General features: G+C 35.3%; 1 protein-coding gene across 3 annotated transcripts in view; it reads right to left on the minus strand.

Annotated features, from left to right (window-relative positions):
* The window catches only part of LOC108659981 (uncharacterized), a 46137-nt gene extending 30081 nt beyond the window's left edge, over nt 1-16056 (minus strand). Inside the window, exon 1 of one of the 3 annotated variants that reach the window (XR_016196253.1) lies at nt 15225-16025. The gene's annotated coding sequence lies outside the window, so the exon portion shown is untranslated. Of the gene's footprint in view, nt 1-15224 lie in introns of all 3 variants that reach the window. The other 2 variants (XR_016196254.1, XM_089256617.1) reach the window with 2 other exon arrangements.
* Nucleotides 16057-24583: the final 8527 nt, after the last annotated feature.

Raw genomic sequence — 24583 nt, forward strand, 5'->3', positions numbered from 1 at the left:
CACAAGCTTCAAGCAGTGGTCCAGCCAAATCAAAAAGTAGCCCAGGACTTATGGCATTTGTTGTCGTTGTTGTTGTTGTTGGTGGTGGTGGCGCTCGTTATTGGGCCGTGCACGTTAATCCTTAAATCTGCCCAAGTGCTGGCAATGGCATACTAACAAAAAAAAAAAGCAGAAGCAGAAGAAGAAACGAAGTCCAGGCGAATTGTTTGCCAGCGAGGGGACGCACACACACGCCACGCAGCCATTGAATGGCATTGCGTATACGCCACATTGTACGTACTTTGTACGTATACGCAATATGGCTCCACTTTCGTTTTAATATGAATGCTAATAGGCTAAGTCTGGATTTCAGCACAGCACCCACTCCACTCTCCGCTGCTTCAGCCTTAAGCCTAGACGCATAGCTCGAAATGTAATTTCCCACAATTTTTCCTCACTTTGCGTACACAACAGCAGCAACAGCAGCAGCAGCAGCAGCAGCCAGACAAAAGGACCAGTTGGAGGGCTTGGTTGCTCAGGGGGGCGTGCCGGCTGTCTAGGTGGCAACAGGATGCGACTCTGGACAATATGGCACTGAAGGCTACAACAGCACAACGCACAATGCCCGGACCCATTTTTATCGCTTTTCATGAATGCTGTGCTGTGACCGGCTTATGTTTTGCAGTTAACCAAAAGTTGATGCCAAGGCAGGCAGCAGCCAGCAGCCAGCAGCCAGAGCAGCCAGGCAGTCAGCCTGAAGTGCCTGCTGCTTCTCAGTGCGACTGCTTTGCTCCCAATACTCATTCCTCCATCTTGAGCTCCTCGCCCAGTTTGCCTCTTATACGTTTTTCGGCACCAGAAGTATTCCCATTGCCATTACTTGTATCGCTTGGCCCTCTACTTGCATGCTGGCCATTTAATATGGCCTTACTTGTCCGGCCATATTTAAAGATGGCCATGTGTCAGCAGCAGGCACGAAACGAGCACGATATCTAATTAAAAGCACGACCCAAGCATTGTACATTCAAATTATGTATATGTTCTTTATATATAATATATAAGAAGAATCTTTAAATCCATCTAATATTATTTTTATATAATGAACTAGTTTGCTTAAACTTTTTGTTCACTTTGTTCACCTTGCTTAAGACGTATGAATCGACCAAACTTGAGTTAGGATCATTTATCTAGGTTAGTTTTCCCTTTGATCGTATTTAAGCTTTAATAAGTCTTGCCAAGCCCTCCTATCAAAGTATGTAAGCATATTTAATGTTAATTTTTCTCAATGGCCAGCAAATCGAGTATTTTCACGTTTTTATGTAAACTGAATGTCAAGTCCTATGTAAATCGAATGTTAAATCGTGTTAATAATACTCCAAGTGCTGTTAACTCGTGTAAGCTCGTTATAAATCGCATTTAATTGCATTGATTTATATGTTTACAAGTTCTAAGAAATACTTAGTCGACTTCAGTCATGTTAAGACCTATAAATTCCAGTTAATCTCATAAGATCATATGTAAAATGCCTTTGATATGCTCTTATGCCAATTCGCGCTGAGTTGACTCTACACATCTACACAACAGATCATAATAAATCTTGTTGTTGTTATTAAATCGTATGTCTTTCGAAAGGCGTTACGCGTCGTGCTAAGTCGTGTCTAGACATGAAACGTTGTTCAAAGCTAATCCAACGGTGTGATATGTTGCGTTAGCTTCCACAGAAGCCTCTTAGGCCGTGATTAAGTCATGGTTACGTCTACATTCTCGTCTAGACATAAAATATTCCATAGAATCATCTGCTGCTCCTATGTTAACTTTTCCCCAAAAAAAAAAAAAAAAAAAAAACGTCTTGTGCTCCCAGTTCTAGTACCAAATCGTGTTAATTCGTGTTAAATCATTTGCGAGGAAGATGTTTGTAGTGTTGAATCATTAATCAATTAGGCCACGCTGATTTTGCTGGTGTTAATTGAATTGTCAAGTCGTAATAAGTCAGTTAATCCCATGGCGATATTCTGCCAAATCATGTTTGGTGTTCGTGTCGGCTTCATTTATTTATTTGCAACAGGAAACCGAACTTTAAAGCCCATATAGTGAGAGATTCGCATCTATGTGGCACAGTTTGTTATCGCAACACGAACAACTCGTGTTGGGGCAACACGACACGAACACAGCTCCAAGCACCCAGAACTCACCTAGAGAACAGCCCACACCGAGTCATGCTTTTGTTACATAATGCAAGCACAACTGACCCACATATATATATATATATATATATATATACATTTATATGGGGTGGATGAGAGCGAGTCAGATCCTTGTTTGAGCTATCTCTGGCCGTTAACAAGCTTACACTCTAATATAACACATTGTTGTTGCAGCCATATACAGTGATGTATATCAGTGTATTTACGCCGTGTCGAATTGGCCGGGCCGTGCTATAATTGGCTGCTCGCAGTGCGTTTTGAGATTGTTTTGTGCCTCAATTTCAATTTGAGATAAGTGACATTTCGTTGCATTTTAATGAGGCTCATTTCATTAATGTTTCAGCTGTTCGCTCTTCACTCTTCACTGTCTTCGTTGTTTGGCTTTCTGGCCTTGGCCCCGGCTTCAAGTTATCTGGGCTTCGTAATTGAGTGCTAAATTTTGCGCTGCGTTGGCAGAAAAGTGAGCGCTGGGCAAAGACAAAGGACATCAATGTCCTGGCAAGCACACAAAATGTGTCTAAACAGCGTATTTTACGAATGCATGGAATAATTCGGCAAACAACAAGAAAATATATGTATATACACATACATATAAATATATAGGAGAGAGCCTACTTAAATAATTCGAGTGTTTGCGCTCGCTCAGGTCACCCAGCCAAAGGGGCGTAAAACTTTTAGCATTAAAACCAGCCACAACAACAATAACAACAACAACAACAACAAAGCAAAAGACCGCATAAATGCTACATGGCATTTCTTTACTTTTTTTTTTTTTTTTTGTTCACAAACAACTTTAAATAAAAATCTCTTTTCAGGGTAATGAAACTGCAAAAAGGCAAGCAAGGACAGGCAAAAAAAAAACCGGAAGGCAGGCAAGCAGCAAACAGCGTGGGTGGCGACTGACAGAGAGAGAGAGAGAGAGAGAGAGAGCAGCAACTGCCACCTGCATGGACTACACCTGCTGACAAAGACATTTACTCAAAAAGTTTTTCGACGCAAAATAGAAGGCAGCAACAGTGCCAACAACAATAACAACAACAGTTAAAATGTAAACACAATTTATGAAAAATATTAGGAACTCGCAGTTACCCTGTAAATTAGTTTAGAATATTAAAAAAAAAAACACAATCTGCAAATATTTTATAAGCTTGAAAAATTTAAAAATATACAAATTAATAATAATATAAAATGAATCATCAAATTTTAATTTAAAAAAAAAATATTTTTTAAAAAAAGTACAATAAATAAATTAATTGAATTAAATAACTAACTAAAAATTTAAAAAGTTTTAGAGAAAAATATTTAAAAAAAAAATATTCAATACAAATATGTATTTAATGAATTATAAAATACAAAAAAAATAAATAAATAAATTTAAAAAATAAATTATAAATTAATCCAGTAAAATTTAATAATTCTGTATATTACTTTCATTGGAAAATGCGATCACATAAGAGATAAAATATATTTTTATTAAATAGTTTTTGCATCACTAAACATATTTTTTTTTAAATGTACAAGAAAAGAAAGAGAATATTATTTTAAAATTCAAATTAAAATATTTTTTCTTCAGAGAAAAAAATCCTTTAACAAATACTTGATTTAGATTCGTCTATTAATATTGAATACGATGAGATTCTCGAAAAAGTTATTACAGATATAACTATAGATCAAAGCGTTTCGATCAACTGTTACTGAAAAGAGATTTTATGATCCAAATACTGTAATGAAAAGCAACTTGTATATTGATTAGAGTAAACAGTCATTAGCACTTAGTTGCTGTTAATTAAAAAGAAGCAGGAGAAGCGCGAAACAAAAGTTTTAATCAAGTCCTGCAATGAAGGAACTAGCGTGAAAATCAAGTTTTGTCTAGAGAAGTTTCCAGTAAACTAATGAAAAGCCAAGAAACCTTAAGAAATGCTAAAAGAATATATAGATATAGATACAAGCCATATATATATGTATATGAACATTATGTAGAGCAATTTAAGCTAACTGACTCCAGCAAAGAGAAGTCATTGGCCCACTCCCAGCGAGCAGCAACAACAACAAAAGTTGTGCTATGTTAAAAGCAACGAAACTGCCAGGAATTTCGTATTTATTATAATAGTTGATGGCATTACATTGACCCAGTTTGCAAGGCTACAGGGTATACGAATAGCAACAATGGCAAGCAAGTACCTTGGTATACCGTGATACGATGGCATGACAAACATTTTGGGCGCAACGCCCGCGCTCATTTTGCGCCATTAGAGCGAGCGAGAGAGAGAGAGAGAGAGAGAGATGGGAGGGAGGTTAGCGCGCACAAAGGACGCCTTTTTCATTACCAAGTCTGTCTTTAAAACATAAAGTGAAAAAGTAAGGAAAGTCAAGGATACGCCATCAAAAGACGCCTCGGTGCCACTTGCTCTCACTTTTCATTTCACTTTTGCCGGTTTTTTGGCTGATTTTGGCAGCAGGTGAAACAGGTGAAAGTGTTGCCACATTAATTTGTTGATTTTGGTTTGATTTGATTTCATTTATATTATTCGCATTTTTTTGTTCCTTTATTTTATATTGATTGATTAAACTCATTTCAACTGTCGACCGCAATTGCTGAGCCTAAGCAAATATTCAGCAATCATAATAAAGCATTTTAAGTGCAATATGTATAACTAAATATACATATATGCATATTTATGTATATACATACGAAATGTGAAATTGAAACAGCATTTCTCATTTTGAATTAAAATACTGCTAACTAATAGCCAGTTGAATTGAATATTTAAAGAGCTGTATCATTCGCTTAATAATTCATATGCAAATCCAATAAAATTATTCATAATTTGCCTCATATTTGTTTTGCCTTTTGACAAACTCTCATGCGGAAAAGCACAAAATTAATTTGCATCATAGTTTTCAGCAAATACAAATTTGTAATTAGGCGCTGTAGAATTTTACAATTCGATTCTAGGCAGAGAGAGGGAGGGAGAGGGGGGGCTCAGAGGGGAAAGGAGTGAGAGGACGATGCACTCATAAAGAGAGAGGGAGCTAATGAGAGGCAAAGAGTGACGCAGAGTCAGAGAATGATTGAGAGAGAGAGAGAGAGAGAGAGAGAGAGAGAGAGAGAGAGAGAGAGAGATAATGAATGGCTATTTGAGGCAGAGGGAAAGAGAGAGTGATGGAGAAACAGAAAGGGGAATAGAAGAAAGTGACTGATAAAGATAGAGGTAGATAGAGAGAGAGAGAGAGAGAGAGAGGCCAAGAGAGAAGGGCAGAGAGAAATAGAAAGTGAGGCAGAGAGTGAGAGATATAGAGGCAGAGAGAGAGAGAGAGAGAGAGAGAGCCAGGGAAAGAGAGAGAGAGATACAGACAGACAGTGAAATGGAGCTATAAGAAAGATAAGTGAAAGAGATAGAAATAGAGAATAAAATGTAAGGATAGGAAAAGAGGTACAAAAAGAGAGAGAGAGAGACAGTGAGAAAGAGAGAGAGAGAGACAGTGAGAAAGAGAGAGAGAGAGAGATAGTGAGAGACATAGACAAAGCGTGATATAAAACTGAGGTTCAGTATTAACACTGTCTAAATTAGTTAAATTCTTATAAATAATAAAGGAAAACAAAAATAATTATATGTATACTGAAAATTTATTTGACAAATTTTTGTAGCATTTCTTTATAAAATATATATTTATACTAGCTTATTTACAATATACAATTATAATAGCATATCAAAAGCACTATATTGCTATTATTATATCAAAAGAAATCAGAGAGAATTAGAATTAAATAGATACAAATACGTAACAACTTACTATCCTTGGATGGAGGGTAAGGCTACCGATAATTTACTACTATTAATATAAACTAATATTATTTGTCTTCCAATTAGCAATTGTGTTTATTTAAAATTATCATCCACATATATTCAAATGAAACAATGAGCTATTCCCCTAATTTAAATACTAAATCATACTAAAGCCTTTACTACTAATGAGAGCTTTGCATTTGAGCGAAATTGCATTTTTTGCAAATTTAATACAAATAATTTCAAATACAAAAAAAATACAAAAAATTTGTGTGCACAACTGGACAAACATTTAGTGCACACAAATATTTGATATTTAATCTGACAATATGTTCAAATATATATTTATTATAAAAAGCTCTGAGAGTTGATAAAAATAAAATTGAAATAGTTCTCAACACGTGAAACCCAAAACAAATATTTGCACACCCACACAGACAGAGCGTGAATGTGTATGTGTGTATGTGTGTGTGTGTGTGTGTGTGTGTGTGTGTGTGTGTGTGTGCTATTGTGCATGTATGTGTGGTCATTAGCAATGGACACCATCGTAATGAGACGAATGAAATTCTATAACAGGAGCTTACAACTTAAGCTAATTACGTGGTACACGTGAGGCTCTGATTTAGCGTTTAGCATCGCAATTAAAGGGGCTCTGCGTGTGGAGCCCGAATGGGGACGTGTCAGGGGGGGGGGGGGGGGGGGGCTGCTGAGTGCTATAGGGTATTTGGCTAAAGCGAAAGGCTTATCATATCAAGAGCTGCACGCAACCAGCTGGCAAAGTAAGCCATATATGAATGGCGACAAAAAGCTAAACAAAAAGCTAAAAGACTAAAAGGGTATGCATGACTTGCAGATGCTCTGTAAATGTTAAATGTCTATTGTGTAATGGAATATATATTTTTTAAGCATTCGGTATAAGGGGAAATATTAATATTAATATTAATGAGTTGCATTAAATTAAGTTTTATTCAAAAAACTTTTTTTTTATTAATTATAAGTAATTTTGAGAAGTAAAATTCTACTATATCTAACTGAACTTTCTGACTTACAGAGTATTAAAAGCAAAATAATAGATGTTACATTAAAAGCAATAAAAAAGAAGCACATTGTGTGTATGCGACTAAGAGATACTCCGTATGCATTAAGATATGTGACTAAAAGATACTCTGTACATTGTTTTAGGCCTTTGACTATTTAAATTACATAGCACTGTAGTAAGTGAAGAATAATCACATTTTCTAGCATGAGCCTAGAATGAGCTCGTGATCTTTATTATAAGAGTCTAACTTCACTTCATATACGCAAAAGTTAAAATAATTGGATATAGCTATAATATATATTCTCTTCTTAGTAATACCCTTTTTTTCATTTACAGGGTATTTAGAACAACAACAATTTATGCACCCGAGGTGGCAATAGTTGCTGCGTGCAATAGCGGCAGCAGCGGCAGCAGCAGCAGCACGTGAACCAGAGAGTGGGTTCACTGAGGTTTTAGCGCCCCAGCCGCAGCCACAGCCTAACGAAGCGCTCGTGTTCCAAAAGTGCAACAATTAAATTTAATTACGAGTGTCATAAATATGCCAGACCATACCACAAACACACACACACACACATGCGCACACACGCACGCACACATACGCAGTGCGAGAATTGCAACGACAAAATAATCAAATAACATGCAGCAGAAGGAAACTGCAGGCACTGTAGGCGCAGCAGGCATGAGCAAGAGGGCATAGGTAGGCTGAAAGTGGGCGTGGTTGACTAAAGAAACAGTAGCTGCGACAGTGGCAGCAGCTGCAATAGATCCAATTGCCAGTGAAAGCCTCTCGGCCGAAACTCTAACCGAAAAGCCAGTGGAAACAGCGTGTAAATTAGCAGGGCACAAATTAATTATTCAAAATGTGCGGCACTTGAATGAGAAAGGCAAATGCAAATAGAGTGAGGCAGGCAGATAGCGCGCGAGAGAGAGAGAGAGCTAGAGAGAGAGCTAGAGAGAGAGCGGGAGAGAGAGGAGTGCAAGAGAAGAGCACGTACGCGCTATCTATAGATGTGTTTGTGTGTGTTTGTGCAAGTGCAACTGCAACTGGTACGCCTAATTAGGCATAATTAAACGGCTAAGCATAGATTTTGAAGCTGAAAATGTTGGCTAGATTTGCATTCACTTCAGTGTGCCACAAATGTGACTGCAGCCACAGCACAGATAGCAGCAAATTGACTAACAGAGGGAATAAAATATGTGACATAAACCCTATATATGATATACTATAAGAGATGATGATGAAACAGTTTAAGAATGAGGAAATTGAGGTCAGATCTACTGAAGTAGTACTAAAAGGTGAAGAGCATTACAGTAAATAAAATATATATTAGTTTCACACTCTCTCTCTCATTCCATTCGCCAAGAATTTGTTAATAAATAAACAAGTCTTAAAAGCAAGATAATATATATGCAGGTATTTTAGAATATAATCAAAATGATAATAAGAATATAATATATATATAATAATATATAATATATATCACGCCCAGTCATATGTATCAAAAGTAATCCAGGAAACCAAAGAGCTGCCACACTCCATTTGCTCCATTTAGCCAAAAAAATAATAATTATAATAACAAATATACAATAATAACAATAATAATATGATTATTAAATAACGTTCAGTCCTACGTAGCACAAGTTGGGCAGTTATCCAACTCCTGCCCCATTGCCGCTTCCGACTCTCATTGCTTTCGGCCAAGGACTCAGGATTTTGCTGCGCCTGGGCACTTAAGTTCTTGCGCTGAAATTGGGTAGATTCTTGAGACAGTCACAAAGTCACAAAGCATGCCAATAATTTAATAAAATATATTGCTCAAATTATGCTGAATAAATGTCAAGGTTGACATAAAATCTAATATTATCATGCTTCAAATTATTTATAGTCCCAAACATTTCTCAATTTGCGGAAGAAATTAAATTAACTTTTAAAAAGATTTCATTTTGAGATGAAAAGGAAGAAATATGTCTGAAGCTAATATCTCAACTCATTAGTAGATCTTTGTACCCATATCAAAGTACTGTTGTATTTTTTGATTATTTCCTCTCTATTGTATTATTCAAGCGCAAAAATAATTCCAAGAAATTTGGCATTAATGCTGATTCAACAATTCCCATTCTCATTAGAAAATTATAATGCGAATTCAGCTGGAGTCGTGTAACTATATTTAGTTAAAGAAAGCCAACGGGGCGCAAATCAAGATTTCATATTTTTCTTCCGTTTCTTCGTCTGCTTTTCTCACTGCTCGCAGTGTTTTTGCTCAGGTTTCATTTTTTTCCGTAGGAGGTTTTCATATTTGCACTACATAAGTATTTTCACGCTCATTATGCGCTGGCCAGCTCTCAATGGCGCTTAGCGCAATTACCTGGCAGTTAGTAGAGCTGGAGCAGGAGCTGGAGCAGGAGCAGGAGCCGGGGAGCGGTAGCAGGAATTGGATACAGAAAAAAAATAGACGGCTGGTAGGTAAGGTAAGGGCGCTGGTTAGGTTTTTATTTGTGCTACGATTTGAGAAACATTTATTTTACTTTCTTGCTGCTGGAGCAGGTCCTTGCTTGCTTTATTCAGCTGGCCGCAAACAAAACGTTCGTGGCTCAGCGTCATAATGAGTGCAAATTTATTGGGTCATTTGGAAAATACGAGTAAAAATCTACTAGAGCTCTCTCTCTCTCTCGCTCTATCCTGTATATATATATGAAACTGTAGCAAAAATAAAAATAAAGAAAAACTGAAGCAGCAGTTGCTTATTATGCCATCTAGCCAACGGGGTTCTTGCTGGTTTTTTAATTAGTCAATAGCCGAAAAGAAAAGCGCCGATAAGAAACTGCCAAGTAGTTGGCAAAGACGCAGCCAGAAACAGAGACAGCGACAGAGAGAGAGAGAGAGAGAGAGAGAGAGAGAGAGAGAGAGAGAGACAGCTGAAATGAAAATGAGCTGCGGAAGTGAAAAGTGCACGCGTCCAAATGAATCGCCATGGCAATGGCAATGGCCAACAGTCACTTATAAAAGTACCCTCACACACTTACACTCCCGCTCACCCGCTCACACAGCCAAATAAAATGGCTCAAATGGACTTTATGGAAAAGGCGCCAGCTGCCGCCGTTACGTATTCGGCTAGCTCACATTACGTGCTTGTTGAATTATTTATTATTAACGCCGAATGTTAAATCGCAATTAACCATTGCGTCCATTTTGCCTTTGTTATGCCAATCGCTTATTAATTGCCTGGCAACGCATTTCACATAATGCACCAATTTTCACAATTGCCAATGGCCAAAAAGTTAGACCGCCCATTGGGTTAGTATATGACCAACACTAAATACCCTGGAAATAATTGGAGTTATACTAGATTATATGGATTCAGTTGCAGTGAATCAAAAGTACTTACCCGTTAAGTAAGTTGGCTTAAACAAAAGTTAGGGAATTATTAAATACTTTTTAAATCCACCTTTAGTCAGCCATATCCTATATCACCATATTTACTAATTTAGAAATCCCCATCACATCTATAAGACGTTTATTCCTTCAATTTCACATCAATTAAGGCATATTTTTGGCTAGCCTATACAAATAATTAATGAATTTACCAAATTATATATATATTTAGCCCATGGAATGACGATTTCAAACAACTCTAGTTGGCTTAAGTGATTGATAGACGGTTATTATTATTATTATATAAGTAAATTGTATGCCTTCACAAATATTGGAGTTCAATTATACTACAGCTAATTCAGATAATATTTGATTGATGATAGCGCATTGTCTGTGAAAGGGGTATATAGGTTGTATAGCTGCTTGCTGTAAGTACTGAGATTCTAGTAGTCTAATATTCTCGTTTCTTCGGCATCTCTCCGTATTCTATTATGCTAGCCTTCTTGAATTGACTGAAAATATTCTATTGATTTAAGGTTTAAGTATATTTCAAATATTCTAGCATTCTACAATTCCATTGTTCTGTTTTTTATGATATACTCCAGAATTCTATTTATTTTTCTAGTATTTATTAATCTAGTAGCTCAAGAATTTTAGTATTTTACTACACTCTAGTCTATCAGTATTTTATTAATTACACTTACATTGTTCTGTTACTTATGATATACTCAAGAATTCTAATTATTTTTCCAGTATTTATAGCTCAAGAATTTTAGTATTTTACTACACTCTAGTCTATCAGTATTTTAGTAATTTTCAGTTATAGCATTGTATTATTCTAATATTTATGTACTCAAGATATCTAGTATATTCTAGTATTTTTATGTGTATTGTAGTATACTAGTATACTTGAACTGTAGTATTCTAGTATATTCGAGTATAGTCTGATATATACATAATTTTTATCATATAATATTCTTATATTCTTGTATTCTAGTATATTCGAGTATACTCTATACTTTAATATATTTCCTTTATATCACATAGTTTTCTTATATTGTCGTAGTCTATTGTAGTTTCTACTAAAAGAATATATGTATATACATCTATCAGGGTAACTCTTAGTCTTGTTTTTAGTTCTTCTACCATTAATTGTGCAATTATTATTGATTGCATTAGGCAAAGCAAGTGACCGACATGTGCGTGTGCATGTACATCTGTATGTGTGTGTGTGCCTGGTTAGTATTTTGGGTTATTTGTTGGCCAATTGGTCGCCGGCCACAGTCGCCATTTGGCTGCAATTATTTACATTTTGTCATTATTTTGCAACCAAATTATTTGTGGGCATGTTTAATTAGCAAAATTCATGTTTGAATGCTTTAAAACAATTAGCCCCAATCGCTTACGCACACACACACACACACAGTGCCACATACTAGTAAATTAAAGTGTATGCCGAGCCGTTATTGACTTTTGGCCAACTAATGAAGGCTCTGCTCTGTTAGCCAAGAGCTATTTGGTTCAATAAAATATAAATGATGCCAAACTGCATATGTGGGTATGTGTGTATGTACACTGATGTGGGTGAGTGTGGGCATTTGCACGAGTATAAATATGCCACGCCCATGCGTGCAATATTTATTTATAGGGCTTTGACTTTCAGTTAAAAGCGAACGCGACCGCAGCATTTCGACGGAAATTAAAGTTTGCATAAGAATTTATAGTGTCACAGAATGAGAGAGCGAGAGAGAGAGAGAGAGATACAGAGGGGGAGAGAGAGAAAGACAGTGCAAGCTATGATCATTTAATGTCGCTTTCAGACTGCGCATTTCTGGCTTGAACTTACGTATATACATATATATTATTTGCTCGTCAAGGAATTTATATTCAACTGTTTAATTTTGGGTATTTTAAGAACTTTAAAATGTAGAAAAAACTCAAAAATATTTTTAAAGCAACCATCCATAGAGAACAAGCTTAAGCCGAGTGAAATATTTACCCCAGCACAAATGAATTAAGTCTCTTAAGTGGAACCTTGGACTCATCAGCTCGTCCACTCATGATACTCAATTATTATTATATGCAACTGCAATTGATGCAAATAAACGCGGCTCATTAGGCAGCCTGCTGCAAAGAAGTTGCCTCAATTAAGCGGAATGCAAAGTCTTAAACTACACGCAAACAATTTGCCAATTAAGTTTCTTGAAATTGAATGCAATAAAACTTGCCAAGTTTTCGAAATAATGGAAATGAGCTACAATAAATTATGAATAATTGAAAAGTTTGCAGCATAGTAAACAAGTATTTCATGAATTGAAAATCAAATCAAACTAATTGCGAATGATAAGTAGTCTATAATGCTTTATACTATATATACAAAGTTTACTTTCTGTTGCCTTGTACAGGTATTTTTTAGTCGAGTACACCCTCTTTATAAAATTTTAAGCAATATCATGATGATAAGTAGTCTATAATTTATGCTTTAGATACTATTTATACTATAGCATGGTAGAATCTTTAATAAAAGTCTACTTTCTGTTTCCTTGTACAGGTATTTTCTAGTCGAGTACACCCTCTATTTAAATTTATTTAAGCAATATCAACCTTAGAGACTCCTCTGTTGATAACATCGGCTAACTGCCTAGAAAAAAATCGTCTTAAATATAAAGGATAGGCATTTTAAATATTAATATTGATTCAGAAATCCCTTTAAGTTCATTCCATTGCGTAGCATCGAGATAAATTCCAGTTTAATAATGTTTTACATCAGTGCAAAGGCTTCACTGTATTTTACATATTTGTATTTTTGATTGATTGCTCGTTTCCTCTGGCCAATAAAATTTAATAAATCATAAAAGTGCAGTCATTAAAATCAAATAAGATTGTTGCAGGCGTTCCACATCAGCTGCATAATACTCGCTCAGAATTCAATTCAATTCACATTGAGTTCAAAACTCTTGAAGATATAAATTGAATTTGCCAAGTATAATTCCTAAGGAAGAGTATATTAGTTGTATGCAATCTCACTTTAGGGACTCGACTCTTAATAGTAAATCAGACATATTCTTTACTCCAATTTCAAACGAAACCCCATATACTCCACTAGTTACCCAAGCGAGTGTTAACAAAAAAACGAGAAGAATTTCAATTGAATTTAATTACAATTTGAAGCCCTTTGAAAACTCAAAAATGTTTTTTCCAATATCCATACTTCTGTGTTGACACTGAGCCAGGGCCCAGGTGGGCTAGAATTAAATGCTTAAATAAAGCGAACATTTATGCGGACTTGCAGGCTTAACACTTTTAATTTAACTATTTATACATATTACAGCTATAATATACATATATGTACATATATAAATAAATAATAAAATTATTTTTTTAAGTTACCGGAAAATCTGCTCAATAAATGGTAACAAAAAAAAAAAAGAATTAATAAAATGATGCGGAAAATTCATATCTATTTATAATTAATTGTTGAGCAAAAAAGTTAATGAAAAAAATCACAAGCGAAATACATACATATATGTATGTATATAAGCGAAGCAAAAAACAATGCATAAAAACTGAGCTGAAATGATTTTTAAAATCTGTGGGTCTTAATTCATATTAATTGCGCAGGCTGAACGATTGCAATTCATGCATGGATGACAAAAAAAAAAAAAAAACAAAAAAAAAGAAAAAATTGCAAATTCGTAGCGAATGTATGGCACAACAAAAATCAAGACACAAAAGCACCGACAATTATATACCCTAACTGCTGCAATTCATTAAACTTGGTTATAATAAGATCCTATTTTAAAATATTTACAGCATAGTAATTTAAAAGAATCTTGTAATAGTCCTCGCTTGAGTAATACTGAGCTGATTATATAGTACATATAACTGTATAACATATACTACATTAATTCAACCTATCGAAAGTTATAAATATTTTGTATACATCTATTTATTAATAGAAAAAATATATGTATATAATAATATATGTATATATACTTATTTCTTGAAGCCGGCCAAACAAAAACATCGCTTCCATTCAAACAAAATTTTAGCGTAAACCTCACAAAGTCAGATTGTGCATAGACGAACTTCCTATTTTAGCAAGAATTTCGCAAGAATATTGGATTTTTTTCTGAGAACAATTGGGTTCATGCGCATGTGGCTTTTATTGGGTTTTTATTTGTATGTGTGTGTGTAAATACATATAAGGACGTAGGAATAGAAATGAATAAAAATATAAAAATTAAATATATATACATATATATTTATATATATGGTATATAACGTAATATAAAAAATTAAATATGTATATATACATATACATACATATATATTAAATATATTTATATATATGGTATATAACGATAAATATTTAAGCTTTAAATCTAATAGAAATTTAAATCTAAATACAAATAATAACTATTTATTAAATAATTAAATTTACAGATCTAAAAAAGAATTTATAAATGAAATTTTTAATTTATCCAATGCCTAGTGAAAATATTACTCTCAATTATTACGTATGTGAACTCATAATAAATATATACTTTAAAATAAAGTATTAAGCTCAAAGTCAAGTTAAACAAAACCATTATACCCTGATTTTTCATTTTCAATGGGTTCAGGGTATAATCATTCAAAATTTTTAAGTATTTTCATCACATTCTCAAACTGAATCAAAAGACACACATAATAAATCAAAAAAGTTTGTAGGTGTAACAAACCTTACTGGAAATTAAAGGTATACCAATTACTCGAAAGAGTAAAATGCTTAAATTTTTTTCAGCTAATATGCTATCAAGTCAAGAACCCTTCAACAGGTGACTGACTGGCGCACTTACCTATACTTAACTATAGCACGCACATACGCTCGTTGCTGTTGTTGTTGTTGTGGTTGTTGTTCTTGTTCTAGTTTGTTGTTGTTTTTGGTGCTGTTGCTTTTAGCAAAGTTTTCAACTGTTGCAAATTTCTGCTGTCAGCTTTGGTAATATTTATGGAAATGTGCTTACTTTGGCGCCAAGCTACGAAACACTAAAACAGAGCCAAGTACTTGAGCACATAAACACACACACACACGCACGCAACACACGCACATAAATACACGCGCGCACAATTGATTTTGTTAAATCTGGCAAAAATTTCTTAAATTTGCCTTAATTATTTTTAACAAATTTTTTTAGTATATTTGTTGCTTTTTTTATTGCAATTGTTTTCACCAACAATTTATTTTGTCACAAATTCCGGTGGCCGCTGTAGCAGAAGCTTTTGCCGTTAACTGGTGCCGTTAGCTTAGTGCCGAGAGCCGCTGTGAGAGGCAGCGCGAGAGGCAAATTTTTTTTGCGAATCTGCCGAAATCAACGAAAATGGGGCCAAAGCAGCAAGTGGCAATCACGCACAAACGTTTTCGTATTTTAATTTTTGATTAACTAGAATATTTAATCTCTGCACAGATACCAAGAGCTGAACTTTGCTGCACTTCACGTTTTCACACGTTTGTTTTTCTTTTCGATTTGTGCGTAAAATTTTGTTGTTGTTTCTGCTTGCGAAAGTGAACTGCAGTTTGTGCCGTTACAATTGAAAGTGGCGTTGCTGTGTACCGTCTCGTTACGCGTTTGGTTGAAGACTGCGTTGGGTCGCCTCGTTGCTGCGTACGAACGGACCAAATACGGTTCGGCAACCACTCGTTGATTCAACAGTTAACACGAAGCGCAAACACACGAAGCACAGTGTGCCTTATGCCGTCAAAGTGCGGGGTGGGTGAGTTGGCGAGGTTTGTTAACACGAACCGCGAAGTCTGTGAGACTAACCCAATGTAATTGCCATTACGATGCTGCTGCTGCTGCTGCCATTTCGTTTGCTCTTTTCGTTCAGCATTCCGTTAGAAACGAGTGCGTAATGTGAAGAGAGAATGTCCCTTTGGGTGCATGGGAATATTCGTGTGTGGAACTTGTGGAATGTATTGAAAGGGGCATTGGCTAGGCAGCACAAATGAAATATTAATAATATAATTTTTATTATATATTATAATTAAACTTGCAATAGCAATAGAAATTATTTTAAATTAATAATTAAATTATTTTTTTAAATTATATTCAATTTTGCTAGCATATATTGCTGCGAAATATATATGAAATTAATTTGAATTCTGGGCACCTATAATAATAATATTTATATGATTTATCATTTATATAATACAATTCAACAATATTTGAAATGATAAAAATTAAATTGGTCAAAAACAAAATCAAAATCAAAGTAGGGCAGCTCCCCTCTCTGTTTAAAAATTTCCCAGTATGCCCACTGCAGTTGCCGTTACTTTTAACTGAACCCGATTTCGTCTGCGCACATTTCCCAGCTTAAGAGCATGCGCTAGCACGCTAAGACTACCCCTTAGCTTAAGGGCAATTTTCTCTTAGTGCGCGCTTATTGTCAAAGCAGATCATTCAAAACGGCGACGACAGCCTCAACAACTTCAAGGCCATTTGCCTTTCTCCCTCGCTCTTCGTTTCTTCATTACAAAATATTTGAATTTATTTTTATTCACATTTTCTTTTAAGCTTTGCTGTTTTTGTTTGCGGGCCACTTTATTATTATTTTGTTTTGCTGGCAACTTCATGTAGAGAGCCATCTGTAAAATTAAATTTAGCGGCTGCCCAAACACACACACACACACACACACCCATACAGAGAGTGGCCACAGTCCATTGGAATATTCGCAGCTGCCCTCAAACTATTTACTCAGCCTCTTTAGCTTCCCTCCTCAGTCGCCTTACCCCACTCCTTCATTCTCTCTCTCTCTCTCTCTTTCACTCTCATAATGAATATTTATGAAGATTTAAAAAACATTTTCTTCGCCTCTGTTGTTTTATGATTTGCAAGTGTGCCCTTCGCTGCCCACCGCTCCATCCCTCTCGCTCGCTCCGTGGCCTGTCTGTTTTCCATTCCTCTTTCGTCTTCAATTCAATGGTGTGCAAAGTTTCACTGATGGACAATGTCCTCAAGTGAAGCAAAAACATTTTAAGTATGTGTGTTGCTGTATCCCTGTATGTTCGCGAGTGTGTGTGTGTGTGTGTGTGTGTGTGCTGCTGCTGTTGGTGCTGCTGCTTGCTGTTGTTTTCATTTTGCAAATGATTTCATTATGTGCTGCAGACGCCATGCCCGTTTCGTGGACTCACGGTTCGTATACTTGATATTGCTTGTTGCCATCGCCGCCAAACGACAAATTTGCGTCCGTGCGGACAGTTGTTGAACGGTGGGTGGAGCATGGTGTGTGGAGCGTTGTGGGCGTTGATGTGGGGGCGTGGTGTATGCTCCACTGTTGTCTTCGTGTACATTTATTGATAATTTAATTTGACATTTGCGGTTGCTGATTGTCATGATTGTTTTCATGTTAATCTTATTGTTCGACTTGTTTTGTTTTTATTTTATTTTTCCGTTATTTATTCTCTCTCTCCCTGTTTGCCTCCTTCTGCTATGTTTTTTTTTATACACTTGCTGAGAGTACTTTTATTTTGTTGTTCAAGCTGCAAAGCAATTAATGCAAAGATTAATATACCACCGATAAGTATCGATGGTCAGACCTATGACGTCATAAAGAGTTTAGAAATAAATTCTTTTTTACATAAAAATTAAAAAAGAACATATTCAAGAATTCTTATATAGGAATTTTTCATATAACAAGCACTTATTGGACTTATCGATAGTTATCGATAAATATAAACGCTATTTTTTAATCTCTTAACTAAGCTCATAAAACATACAACAAATATATTTTCGATTGAACTCGGATATACTTGACTTTCGATATATATCGATATACATATGTTGATCGATATTCACTTTCAAGCAAATTTAAATGCATTCAATTAAAATAAATGTTAGTTTTTTTTAACTATTAATAATATCCAGCTCGTATGCCATATAAATACAACAATCGTTATCGATTACTAACAGGTTGGCATATATTGAATAATGAGAAAGTATCATCTAGTAGGACATATATTTTATAATATTTCATAGTCCTCAAGGCAAACTGAGCCTCTAAATGTTTAGCAATCGAATTCGATATCCACAAATATTTTATTTTGCATAGTATATTAAAAGTTCGTCACTTCAAAGAGTTTTTTTTTCTATTGTTTTGTATTTGAAATAGGCAACGGTTATTTGCATTTACTTTTTATGTGCTTGTTGTTATTATTTGTTGTATTTATTTATTCCTTTTTGCTTTTCTTTTATTTGGTAAAGGACGAACGCTTAACAACATCATCCATGGGGCGTGCTTCGGATATTTGCATGTTTTATGTGGACATGTTGTTGTTGTTGTTGTTCTTGTTGTTGCCACTCTAGTTGTTGTTGTTATTATGTGGCCTCCTTTTAAAGGCTCAACGTTGAGTCGCTCTTTAACTTTTGCAGCCATTTGTGAACATTTCTTGTTCTTTGCTTTGCCACTCAGTTGCCCTCTGCAAAATGGGTCAAAAGGCTATATTGGTTTTGTTGGAGTTTATGTAACAGTCTGTCGAAAACGATGCTCTTGGCGTATAGTATATATAGTCTTGATCAGTTTTAGACCATCTGGCAGATCTGCTTCTTTCTCTTTCAGTAACTCTCCCTCTCTTTATTGTCTGCCCATCGTTTCGTTCGTTCTCCGGTTCCTCTATCTGACTCTCCTTCTGTCTTTCCTCTCTCTGAGTCTATCCCGTTCCTTCGGTTGTCCATCTGTCTATCACCTCTAGTGTCTGTCAGTTCCAGCATCTACCCCTCCGTGAGTCCATCCATTTGTCCATTTGTCCCATTACCGCTATATACCTCCGTCGCCTAAAGTATCTGTCTGTCAGTCTGTCTGTCTCTATTGCCCAGTTCCTCCAGCTGTTCGTCTTATGTATCCGTCCGTATGTCTGCCTTTTCCGCCTATTGGTCACTCTGTCCGTCTACCCGTTCGTCTATCACTCCAGCTGACTCTATGTCCCTTCGCTTGTCCCTCAGTTGTATACGTCCGCCTACCTATCTCCATACATCCATCTCTCCAGCTGCCTATTTGTCTCTCAATCTAAGCATCTACTGCTTCCGTCCGTCTATCTCTCTGTCCATCTATTTAACTTACAGGGTATCTCCAGGGTCAGCACTCCTAGTTCATTCTAATCTCACGTGCTCTATAATGCGCTTCTATTGTTTCGCAGGAGAAAAAAAAAAGCACAAACTGAAAAAAAAATTTGCATGTGAAAACAATGAAAATGGTCAACATAGGCAGCAGGCAGCTGGCAAAGCCGTTATGCCCCCATTTTGAATACCAGCCACGTTAAATGTAATGTTCGTAATGGCTATGCTAAGGTATTTTAATTAAACTATTTCCTGGCTGGACGACAGCATGCCATAACCAGGACCACCCACCATTCCCCGGCACCCCCCTCCCACAGCCCCATTGCTAAGCAGCTTCAAAATTTGCACAAAATATTGAAATATTTATGCCACAAATACAAACAGAGGAGACGTATATACATATAACTATGTATATGTATATGTAAGTGTGTATATATGTTTATATAGTATGTATATAGACAGACTGCAGATCCGCCTTTGCTTCGCTTCGTAATGCAATTTTAATTTCTTCTAGCACAGCAGGCGACAACTGAAGCCGCCTTTCGCCATCTTCTTCTTCTTCTACTTCTTCTGCGCCTTCTGCTTCTTCTTTTTATGCTTGTTGCCTGCCTCGCTTCGTTTCCGCTAGCTGCGCCATCATTTCCGCTGCTCATTTTTTTTTTTTGACTGGCTATGCGTGGGTGTAAGTGTGTATGTATGTGTGTGTTAGTGTGTGTGTGTGTATATGTATATCGCTTTGTTTGCCCCCATTTGATTGTCATGTCGCGCATTTCGATTGTCAGCGCCGCCTTTGAAGTTGATCAGTTCCAATCAGCTCCTGGCGGAAATTCCAACCAGATGCACCTTGAATCGAGCAGCAGAAGCAGCGCCAACAGCAGCAGCAGCAGCAGCAGCAGCAGCAGCAGCAGCAGCAGCTGTAGCAGTTGTAGCACTTTGAATTTGTTGTTCTTATACCCTAGATCCATTAAAAGCTGCCTGACAACTGCGGGCATTATGAACTTGTGTGAGAGTTTAGCCAGGCTAAACAGGATATACATATATAAATAATGTTGGTAGAAAAGAGTCGTAATAGTCGTGTCTGTCATGTATTCCTTGATTCGGAATTCCCCTAATTTATTCACTTATCTCGATCATCTATCATTTATCGATTAATCGGATTTTTTGGATCGATAGCGTTAAGGAATTCCTTGGTTCTCCCTAACAAATTCAACTGTACCTATCTCGAGTTTTTATAAATGTCAAATAAATAAGCTAGGATGAAATTCAATTATTTTTTAATTTTGTTAAGCCAACAAATGAACAATAATTATCGATTTGCCTAAAACCATATCGATACCTTATAGATTTGTATATATATTTAGCAAATCACCTTTACTCTTTAATTATAAGTCTATCAATATCAAGATCTAAAACTATCTATAATATCTATAGCTATGGAAAAATATCAATTTATAATTTTAATTAATAAAATTAAGACAGTTTTTGCAATTATATTATGTATCGAAAATATGCTCATTGGCATTGAATTCACTCTTTTATATCTTATGTCAGTTTCATTATTCATTGTGAAAATCTAACTGAGAACAGATTAAATTTAAATAAGATTTTCAATAGAAATTTGACTTTTCTGAGAACAGATTAAATTTAAATAAGATTTTCAGAAGAAATTGACTTTATTGGGAACAGATTAAAATTAAATAAGATCATCAGAAGTATTTTGACTTTTCTTTTTAATTTTTTCCATAATATATACCATATTAGAACTTATCAACAAATATAGTTAATTATCGACAAAGTAAGTCTAACTGAAAATACATTTCCCAAAGTCAATATAACTCAGCACAAAGTAGAGGGATATAAGAATTCAATGAATAGCTCTAGACCATAGAGAAATGCCTACGAAAATATCAAGTTAAAAAATCAAAATATTCTCTACATTTCAAACCAGCTGCTCGAAAACTGAATAAAGCCGAAGTCAGATCTATTTAGCTACATGCAGGGTATCTGCTCGTCAATCATTCAGCTGGAACTCAAGTATTTGCTTTGCCGCAAGCAACATAAATTGTGGTTAGGTAGGTGAAACAACGCCTCAAGTTTAGCAACTGGCGCAAAAACTATGCAGCAATATCAGCAAGGACCTCAAGAGTAGCGAAACGAAAACCGAAACCAAAACCCGAACCCGAACCCGAGCCCGAACCCAAACCCAAACCCGAAGCCGAATCCCAAAAACCGAATTGAGCACCGCCCACATATGAAGTTGGCAAATGCAGCCATAAGGAAATTTCATTATTACCGCGCTTACACGCTAATGAAGCATGTAAAATGTCAATGTAGTTGTGTGTAGCACTTCAGTATCTCTCTCTGTGAGTGAGTGTGTGTGTGTAGATGCCTATGTGTGTGTGTGTGTGCAAGTATTGAGTCGAGTTGGGCTGCTAGTTTTATTGCAAATGTGTGTAATGAATGTAAATTAGTAAAAACTTTCCATGTAGCGCATTTTCGCATGTGGCAAGGAAACTAACCTGCGGCAGCCAAGGATAATGCGACCCACTCATCCTCACTGCATCACTCTCTTCCTCTATCTGTGTGAATTAGAATACCAGGTAAATATATATAGAGAGAGTGAGCGAGAGAGAGCGAGTTAGGTCTTATGCTGCGCCATAATTATGTGTGAGCTATGTAAAATAAACTTTTTAAAAGAACTTAAACCAATCGCACTCTCTCTCTCCTTCTCTCACTCTATGTATCTCTCCTTCCTTCTCTGTTTTGAGCAATGACCAGCTAAGCCAATTCTTATGCAAATGAGTCAAGCATAATAATATTATGCAAGTTTTTAAGCACTACACCAAATTGCGCTTTTGCTAACTAATAACATTTAATGGTCAACACAATTCGCCACTTTAACCAAGTTTCAACTGGGGAACCAACTGACAGCCCGCCATAGAACAAAAAATACAAAAATAAAAAATAATAATAATAATAATAACGCGTTGATTATCTAAAAGAAAACTTCATTTAAATGCGATCCCAAACAGTTACCTTAATACCCTAATCTCTTATTAAAGCTGAACGTATTTTGATATACATATTTTCTATATGTTATATTTCGATATAGTTTTAGTTATTCCATACAAGATCAGGATTGGAATTACGTAACTCGAGATTTATTTGTATAAACTTATAAAATATGTATATATGAAGGATATAGTCTTTGGTCTAGTATATCTGTTCAGAATAATCTGAATAAATTTACTTAACAAATATGCACTCAGTTAATAATAAATCTAACTAAAAAACATTTCAATGTGCTGTAAAAAAAAATTAATAATGGTTTTTAAATATACCAAATACAATAAATTATTTATTATTAAATCATAATCAATTAATATTAATATTTTAACATAAATAAAAATAATTATTTAAAAAAAAAAAATAATATTAATTTATGTTGTTTTATTGTAAATATATATTTCTATTATTCATTAAGAAAAAAATTTTATAAAATACTATATACTATATTATTTTAAGAATAAATCTAACTAAAGAATATTTCAATGTGTTGTAAAAAAATAACTTTTTGTATACAATATATAATGAATTATTAATTATATAATCATAATTAATTATTATTATTTATTTATTTACAAAAAAAATTTTTTTTCTTAATTTTAGTATATTAAAATGTTAAAAATAATTTTAACATATTAAAATTACGAAAAAGTTTTTTTTTTTTTTGTAAATAAATAAATAATAATTAATTATGATTATATAAAAAATAAGTCATTGTATATTGTATACAAAAAAAAAAACAACTTTTTCTTAATTTTAGTATGTTAAAATGTTAAAATAATTTTAACATATTAAAATTACGAAACAGTTTTTTTTTTGTAAATATATATTTGTTTTATTCATTACAAAATATTAAATGAAATACTATATATCTAATATTACAATCATATGTACACTTTATATATTTTTAAGAAAATACAACTAATAATAATAACTAATTTCAATCAATAATAAAATCAATAAAGCATCAATGAAAAATAAATGAAATAAAAAATAAATAACAAAAAAATATATATATATTTTTTATTATTCATTTAATAACTAATTCATTAAGCTGGAATCATTAATAATTTACATATGCATGCATATACATACATATACATATGTATATAGAACTCAAACAACTTGACTTATTCACTTATTCGATTGCTTCTGAGATAGAGAAATAAATAACTTTAACTGATTAAGTAGAGGGAAAATGCACCCTATAGCATAATTATGTGAGCAAAGCTTAGAAGGACAATAACTTAATTAGAAAGAGATGGAGTAGGCGAAAAGTACCTATAGCGCTCTCGCTCTATCACTCTCTGTCTCTGTCTCTGTCGCTCTGCTGGCCTTTAAGACAACAGCTGCAAATTGTAAGATACGCTTAGTCTACGAGCCTCGAATATGCAAAACCCAAATGGAACAAAGCCCCAGATGGACAGCCAGACAGGGCGACAGAGATGATGATGCGAATGGTGCTGCTGCTGCTGCTGCTGCTGCTGCTGCTGCTGCTGCTGCTGCTGCTGCTGGACCACATCAGATGAGGGGGCGGCTGGCATGCCAAGTGTGGCCCCTGCTCAGCATTAAAATAAGCAAAGTAAACTAAACAAAATTCGTTTATCAACGCCAGCGCAAGCAAAGTTCAGCCAAGGTGCAAAATAATTTGTTGCAATCAGCTTAACTGAAAGCTGGGCCAACTGCTGCAGGTAGCAGCCAGCACTGCCACTGGGCGTGGCACACACACACACACACACACAGAGAGAGTGTCAGAGTGAGCGAGAGAGCGTGAGGCTGGCAGCAGCCGGGGCAAGTTTTCAATTTAGGTTGAATTATTATGACCTTAATTAACACGTCGTTTCATCATCAAATGCTGCACTACGTCTTCAGCTTTTGTTGCACATTTTTGGCATAGCCGCGCCCCCAGACGCCGCCGCCGCCGCCGCCCACCTTGCCTGATTCGATTTTCTGCAGACATGCACTTTCCCAGCATCCCAGCACTAATCCCCAAATAACTGTTGCTTCAGGGTTCGATGCTCTATCTCCGGTTATTCAC

This window comes from Drosophila navojoa, chromosome 2 (genome assembly GCF_054131105.1).
Source record: "Drosophila navojoa isolate 15081-1374.11 chromosome 2, UAZ_NAV_1.0, whole genome shotgun sequence".
Classification (NCBI taxonomy): domain Eukaryota; kingdom Metazoa; phylum Arthropoda; class Insecta; order Diptera; family Drosophilidae; genus Drosophila; species Drosophila navojoa.